Here is an 8,334-nt window from a genome sequence, read left to right on the forward strand (position 1 = left end):
ATTGCCACATTGGAAAGGCCAATAGCTCCAGATTTTTGTCCTTTCTGAACACATCACAGCTTCCTCCACAAAGTACAGTTGGGGCTGTGCATTTACATGTGGGCACTGGTACAGAATTCATCTCTTTAAATGCTGGAGTGTCAGAGATCATACCACGAAGGCACATGGCAACTGAGACCCACGGAGAGAATGACCAATGTCTGACCCCCATCTCCGCCCTTTAGGGGTCTAGCTCATTGGGTGACCTAGCAGACAACATGGCCTAAACAATGACACTGCTATCCTGCTGGCCCAACATCATTTTTTCTTTCCCTGAGTGCTTGTTGCCAAACTCACTAAGGCAAATACGAGTATGACATTTGTGCTGTTTTACCGTCAATTCTGGCTAAGCGATCACTATCAAGTGACACACAACGTGGATCAGCACTCATATCAACTGCCAGGTCAATCTATCTGGAAAATACTTTGACATTCAGACTGTCATCTCCCCAGCAGGTCAGGAAAGGGAAAAGAGATCTTTTGAGAAAGTGAATTTTGTGGCAATTTTAATACAGTCCTTGGATACTTCACAGTATATGAATTTAGCCAGGCCAAAGTATGGCTTTCCCGAGGAAACTGTAATGGTCACGATAAGATCAGCACAAGTATCCTTTCCTCCCTGCCCACCGCTGATCCGACAAAGTGAGCGAGTCTGTGGGAACCGTGCTCCCGGGGAGAAGAGTGTAGCAGAAATGCCCACCATGAAGACACACAGGAAGTCAAGGTATTATGTCCTCACGGGGCCTACCATTCACCTTAAAGGAGGAAATTTGATTCAGTTAGCACCGATTTTACTCACTGAACCCAGACAGGAGAGACACTTGATATGGTTTGAGAGGGTGCAGGAGGCCCTAGAAAAACTGAGACCACAGAGGAGGGATGGGGAGGGGCTGGGGTGGAAGGAAGGAGCACGGAAGGAGGAGCACATGTCACTGAAAACAGATACTGCTGTCAACTTTCAGGGGCCCCACCTGCCACCTGGGAGAGTGAGGGGTGGGACAGTGAGTGAGGCCAGAAAACATTCTTGACAGGTCAGAAATAATCCGCCAGAAGGCATAGGCCCTATTAACTATGGGTTCTGGATCTTTCAGAATGCCTCCTTCCTCCAGATGACAGCTGAATAATATAATGGCTAGGCGTTCAGGATCTGGGGACACCTGGGTGCCTCAGTGGGTGAGCATCTTCCTTTGGCTCAGGTCGTGATTCCACGGTCCTGGGATCAAGCCCCACATCAGGCTCCATGCAGGGAGCTCCTCCCTGTGCCAACGTCTCTGCCTCCCTCTCTGTGTCTCTCATGAATGAATAAATAAAATCTTAAAAAAAAAAAAGTTTAGGATCTGAGTCAGATAAATCTGGATTCAAATGTGGACTGCCACCTGGTTGTTTAATGTCCTAGAGCAAGCTATGCGGCTTCTCTCTGCCTCGGTCTCCTCATCAGTGAAGCTGACAATAATACTCTCTACCTCAGGGGATTATCTGACACGGTGGATGAAAATCGTCTGGCACATAGAAAATGTTCAGTAAATATTAGTTGCTGCTAAGATGCCTTCTATCCCACCCTTAATTATTTATGCAGTGCCTGTGCTAACTGGTGTCTGTATAGATTATTGACAAAGCACCATCCTCCTCTGGGCAGCCTGAGACTGTATAGGATGCTTAGGATGTCACTTTGATCTTGGATGTGTTTACAGTCAGCAGAAATTAATTCACACACTAGATTTGTCAGTCACCATAGGCTCCAGGGCCCCGCTGAGGAAAGACCTTGGGCCAAAGAAGAAAGAAACACTCAATGTCAATAAGTGAATTTGAATCTTCACCAAAGTGGGCTCTTATTCAAATGAGCTAGCTCAAGATATGAAACTTCTAGGAATGGTCTCCCTTGACAATCAGGTGGAAGCTCTGGTTTCTGCATTCCGGGAAAGCAGTTGGGAGAAACAGGCCTTTTCAAGGACCCCCAGACTCACACCAGAAAGAAAACATCTGGAATAGCGCACTGTCACAGGCTCTGTCACACATGAACTTGTGAGAAGTGGTCACTTGTCTTTGGAATTTCATTATTTCCAACCAAAGGTGGGTGTTCCCACTGTGCACCCCTAGGGGACCTAACCTAGGTGCTGGTTGTTTTAGAAGAACCCCAGGACGTCCTTTGGTGATGTGAGTATCACCTATATTTTCTGCTGAATTACCCAGTAAGATTTAAATTCATGAAATGGTCTCCTCATCTTTGGAAAGTGAACTGGTTAAGAAAGCAAGACAGCAGCTCGGGTAATATTCATTACAAACAACGCTCCCCCCCCCCCCAGTTTCATCACCTCCATAATTAATTTCGTGGCTCAGGTACAGGAAGAGATTTAAAGCCATGTTTATAAAATGAATTAGACTCTCCCTCATCTTATTTAGAGTTCTCCGTTGTGAATATACTCAAATTGTAATGGAGAGGCAATTTATGAGAAGGCTCTCTGGTGTCCTTGATTCTGTATCCTCTAGAGGATTTATTATTTAGTTCTTCTCCTCTCTTGGGGCCAGAAGAGAGACCATATGGCTGGAAAGACAGAGGCTTTGCCACTTTTTGTTCAAAAGGACTTGTTCTTCAAATGTCACATTTGGGATATTTTGGTGAGGCTCAACAGCGAGGGCCAGGGAGCAATGAGGTGGTAGGGAGGGTGGAGCGGGGTGCGTCTGTAACTCCTAAGTAAGCATGCGGATTATCCTGAATGTGGCTGCAAGGGCAACCTCTAGTTCTAGGTTTGTGAGGCCACATGCAGGTGTGCGCAGCCCAGACATTCGTTCTAGTGCTGCCTCCGCTCTTATCTTGCCCTGGATCCTGGAAAAATCAATGTATTCCCCATTTTCTCGACAGTAAGACGAGGAGGTTGGAGCAAACTAGCTTTCAGTCTCTTCCAGCCATGAAATTCCATGATTTACCAATTTACAGATTTACCAGTTGTAAAACTCTTCCTGATTTCGACATGTCTTTCAGGTCTGGGTAGTCGATAACATACATACATACACATCTTTAAAATTGTGACTCTTTGCCTGTGTTGAGCCGTATCTCGATCAACAGGAAAAAAAAAGGCCGAAGCTGGTTATTGGAGCTGCACTGTCCAGTACGGCAGACGTTAGCACATGTGGCTATTTACATTTAGCCTTGTTTTTCCATTAGACGAGCCACGTTTCCAGGGCAGCATGGCCACACGTGCTACTGGCAACAGTATAGGACAGCACAGACGTACAACATTCCGACATCACAGAGCTCTCTATTGGACAGTGCTGTCATTAGTAGGAAAATAATTTTTTTTTAAGATTTTATTTATTTATTCATGAGACACACACACACAGAGAGGCAGAGACACAGGTAGAGGGAGAAGCAGGCTCCATGCAGGGAGCCCGACATGGGACTCGATCCTGGGACTCCAGGATCACGCCCTAGGCCGAAGATAGGCGCTAAACTACTGGGACTCGATCCCGGGCTGAAGATGGTGCTAAACCGCTGAGCCACCAGGGCTGCCCTGGAAAATCATTTCTTTTACTCTAAAAAAACTTTTATGTAATCTCTACGCCGAACGTGGGGCTCGAACTCATGACCCTCTGAGATCAAGAGTCACCTGCTCCACTGACTGAGCCTGCCAGGCACCCCAGAAAGCAAATCATTTCTAAGTAAGAGCCTAGTTCAGGTGCAAAAGACTGGCTACTACCCCATGGGGAGTTCTCCCTCCTTATTCCGGATTGGTAAATCGTGACCTCCAAAGCCAGTCCCATAAGCAAATAGTCATTTTTTAAGGCAGAATTTAAGGCATCCCAATGACCTCCTTAAGAACACCTCCCCCACGAGCTTGTCATGGGGTTTCCCCACCCACTCTTACTTCTCTCCCTCCCTCCCACCCCTGCGAACTTCCTCCTCTCTCTGCAGACCTCTGCTATCTAGGGTCCCTGATAGAACAAGCCAGGGAAGCAGCCTTTGGAGAGACAAAAATATAGCATTTCCCTCTATTCAAATATGCCATTGGTTACAGGGTATAGTGTTGTTTGGTTTTGGTTCTAACTTTTTATTTTGAGATCATTTTAGATGTTCAGATGAGTTGCCAGAAGAGTTCTTGCACCTTCCTCATACAACTTCCCGTAGGTTTACATCTTATGTAACCATCATGCAATTATCAAAACGAAGAAACTCATGTTAGAATAATTCTATTAGCTAAACGGCAAACTTTATTTGGATCTTGTCAGTTTTTCACTAATTCCTTTTTCTATTCCAGACCCAATCCAGCATGCCACATTGCACTTGGCTGTCACATCTCCTTGTCTCCCCCTCTCAGTAACAGTTCCTCAGTTCTCCTTGTCCCTCATAAGCTTGACTTTTTTTAAAAAATATTTTATCTCTTTATTTATTTGAGAGAGGGAGGGAAAAAAACATCACACAGGTGGGGGGAGGGGCAAGCAGACTGCCCACTGAGTGGGGAGCCAGATGCCAGAGAGATCATGACTTGAGCTGAAATCAAGAGTTGGATGCTTAATGCACTGAGCCACCTAGGCACCCCACAAGCTTGACACTTTCAAAGAGTATTTGTCAGTAATGTTGTGGAATGCTCCTCGGTTTGGCTTTGCCTGATGTTTTATGATTTGGCTGAAATCGTGCATTATTGGGAAGGTTAAATCAGGGGTAAGGTATCTAAGGTGTCCTTCACAGTGTGTCCTTTCCAGAGCGACAGGGCTGACAGCAGCAAGTCAAGCTCCTCAGAGAGCAAAGTCGAGAGTCCTGGTTCTCATGCCCCAGGACTCAGCCAATGGCATGGGGGTGGGAGCCCAATGGGGAGAGAATAACCTTGGGGTCCTCACTGGAGGGAATCTGCAATGGAATCTGGGGGTTTTGCTCCTTTTTCTCTCACCCTCCTAGAAATTCTCTGGGATTCCCAATATCTTTTTTTTTTTTTTAAGATTTTATTTATTTATTCATGAGAGACAGAGAGAGAGAGAGAGAGAGAGAGAGGCAGAGACACAGGCAGAGGGAGAAGCAGGCTCCATGCAGTGAGCCCGATGCAGGACTTGATCCCAGGACTCCAGGATCGCGCCCTGGGCCGAAGGCAGGCACTTAACTGCTGAGCCACCCAGGGATCCCCCCAATATCTTTTTAAATGAGTTTCTTTTCTGCTTAAATCAAACCCACCCTGCTTACAACTCAGAATGCTCACAGATGGAGAAATTGGAACCAGAGTGGTTATGGGAAACAGATTTTGAGGTAAATCTCGGGAAATATGGGGTTGGTTACCAGGCCTAGTTGGAGAAGATAACAGGGGAATAAAACATGCAGGTAAGGTGTGATTCTTTTGGGTTCTACAGCGTGGTGGCAAAATGGTTCATATATCGTGACCTGTGGTCCTCTGAATAAAGCACTCATTCATACATAGCAGGCTTCAGGGGACCGTGTGACTGCTGCCCAACAATGGGATGGAAACCGGAAGGAATTCAAGATGATCTAACTGTGGGGTTGGTATCTCTACAGGGGATAGGCAATTTAAATTTAAAAGAGCTCAAATATGTAAATTCTTGGCCCAAAACATCGCCCCAAAACACTATGACTGTTAAAATAAACTCTCATTTCTTGCAGCCATATTTCCCGATGAAGCCAAACTCAAAATTGGACCCTGCAGGCCAATGAACTCCATTGCCAGTTGAATCCACAGCCTCACTACATCTTTTGTACAACATTTAGAGCATTGATTAGGAAAGAGTAAAAGCCTAGGAGTTGGAATGCCGATCTGGGGAGGCTCCAACAGGCTCTGGGGATAAAGGTCCCCTGGCTTCCCATGAACCTGCCACAAAGGCCATGACGCTCCATCTCCCCTTCTCTGACCATTGTCACCTCGTGGAAGAGCCCCAGTCACTTCATCAGGCCAAAAGTTGTCCTCATGCCCTTCAGTTACAACATTCTTACACTTCTAGTTAGCATTTTAATTAAAGTCCCAGAATGTTCTGGAAGGTCAAGTCTACTACCCAGTCTGAGCAGAAAAGACTTACATAGCAAAATACGTAATTTCTTTTAGCGCAAATTTGGCAACCAGATATGGGGATGTACTCTGATGAGCCATACTAAGGACAGAAGTACATATTTGTAGCCTGAACTGGATTTGATTATAGGTCTATTTGCCAGAGAGTCTGGGTTCACTGAGTTAGCTCAGGCAGCTGGGAACAGTTTCAGTTGTTTATTTGTTTAGTTGTCTGAAGTCTGTAATCATTGATAGTCCCTGCTGAATGAGACTGAGATGCCAAAAATTAGTTGATGAAATGTAGTTGAAGGAATCCAAAGCCTTGGAGTTTGGGGAGAGAGGAATGTTGAGAGAAGATTCATCGTAAGTGACTAAGTGAAACACATTCCCTCCGACCTTACCTTGCCTCCAAAGAGGACCCCAAGAAAACACTCCCTTCTTCCACACATGGACAAATGCACGGGTGAAGTAAGGGCCAATGTTTTTGTAGGACACCCGGGTTGCCGTTCTCTATAGGCTGGGTTGCTGGTGGTCTTAGAAAACACCTATTCCTCAAGAACATCCAGAATACCACTGAAGCCTTCTAGTCAGAAAGGCAGCCTCTGGGGAGTAAGGTAAGAAATTGAGTTTTGAGGGGCACCTGGGTGGCTCAGTGATTGAGCATCTGCCTTTGGTCAGGTGGTGATCCCGGGGCCCTAGGATGGAGTCCCACATCGGGATCCCTACAGGGAGTCCGCTTCTCCCTCTGCCTGTGTCTCTGCCTCTCTCTCTCTGTGTCTCTCATGAATAAATAAATAAAATCTTTAAAAAATATATCAAGTTTTGACCAAAATCCTATCCCAGGAGATTCAGTGAAATCTTTAACCCTTCCCCCATTACTAAGTGTGTCACCTGAAGAAGTAGTGGAATCCTCACTTTGGGGATCCCTTAGAAGTGAAAGGAAGGCTACTAAGGCCAGAGAATCTGATGGAAGTCCCTGAAGCATACTGACGGCCCCTAATAGATAGTAAATCAAAACCTATACTTTATCTCTGGGACAAATGCAGAGATAAGTTTTTTCATCAAAGATGTAAGGGGTTGTATAGTATATAAATCAGCCAGAGTCCATATTTGTTGCTTCTGACTAAAGATGCTCATCGATGAAGGAATTAAAACCAGAACTGAGGGATCCCTGGGTGGCTCAGCGGTTTGGCGCCTGCCTTTGGCCCAGGGCGTGATCCTGGAGTCCCCGGATCGAGTCCTGCGTCGGGCTCCCTCCATGGATCCTGCTTCTCCCTCTGCCTGTGTCTCTGCCTCTGTGTGTGTGTGTGTTTATCATAAATAAATAAATCTTAAAAAAAGAAAATGAAACCAGAACTGGTTAGAGGCAACAGACTATATGCAGAGGATAGATGGGTTTTGGAGAATGAATGACAGTGGATTATCATGCGGTTAATAAGATGGTTGTTTTAATTGCCACTGCTCTTCCAGATGAGGTCTCTCAACTGAAATAAATCAATACAGTCCCTGGTACTTTCGATGCTGGCACTGCCTTTAAAAAGTGCATACTTTTGGGACACCTGGGTGACTCAGTGGTTGAGCATCTGCCTTTGGCCCAGGTCATGATCCTGGGGTCCTGGGATCAAGTCCCACATCCGGCTCCCCACAGGGAACCTGCTTCTCCCTCTGCCTGTGTCTCTGCCTCTCTCTGTGTTTCTCATAAATAAATAAATAAAATATTTTTAAAAAATAAATGAAAATAAAAAACGTGTACTTTTTTCCTCCGCTGCAACAAGTAGAGAACATTCAGAAGTTTGCTTGTGCCTGATTGGGCAGCAGTACCTCGTACTTCCTCATCACCTTGCTTCAGGGCTGTGCCAGCGGATCCCTGGTCATCTCTCTTTCCCAAAAGACATCACCCTGATCTACTGCATCGATCACATCATAATAACAAAACTTGGAGAGCAGAAAACAGCAGGTGCCAAGGATGTCTTGGTAAGATACATGTAAGCCAAAGTAGCCAATATACCCCACGAAAATAAAGGCCACATCAGTAAAGAGGTCCGTGAGGGCATGAAGGGATACCTTCTCAAAACTGAAGAACTAATCATCGCACTTTACAGCCCCTAAGAAAGAAGCACAGTGCTTTGTGAGCTTCTTTGGCGTTTGGAGGCAACATATGTGACATTTGGTAGTGCTGCTTCCCTGCAGACAGGTAACTTGAAAGGCTACTCGTTGTAAGTAAGGGCCAGCTTGTCTCCATCTAGCCGGTCTGCCACAGTGACAGCCCTTCCACTTGAGCCTCATGACAGCAGATCCAGTGGTTCCAAAGTGT

Source organism: Canis aureus, chromosome 28, assembly GCF_053574225.1.
Source record: "Canis aureus isolate CA01 chromosome 28, VMU_Caureus_v.1.0, whole genome shotgun sequence".
NCBI lineage: Eukaryota > Metazoa > Chordata > Mammalia > Carnivora > Canidae > Canis > Canis aureus.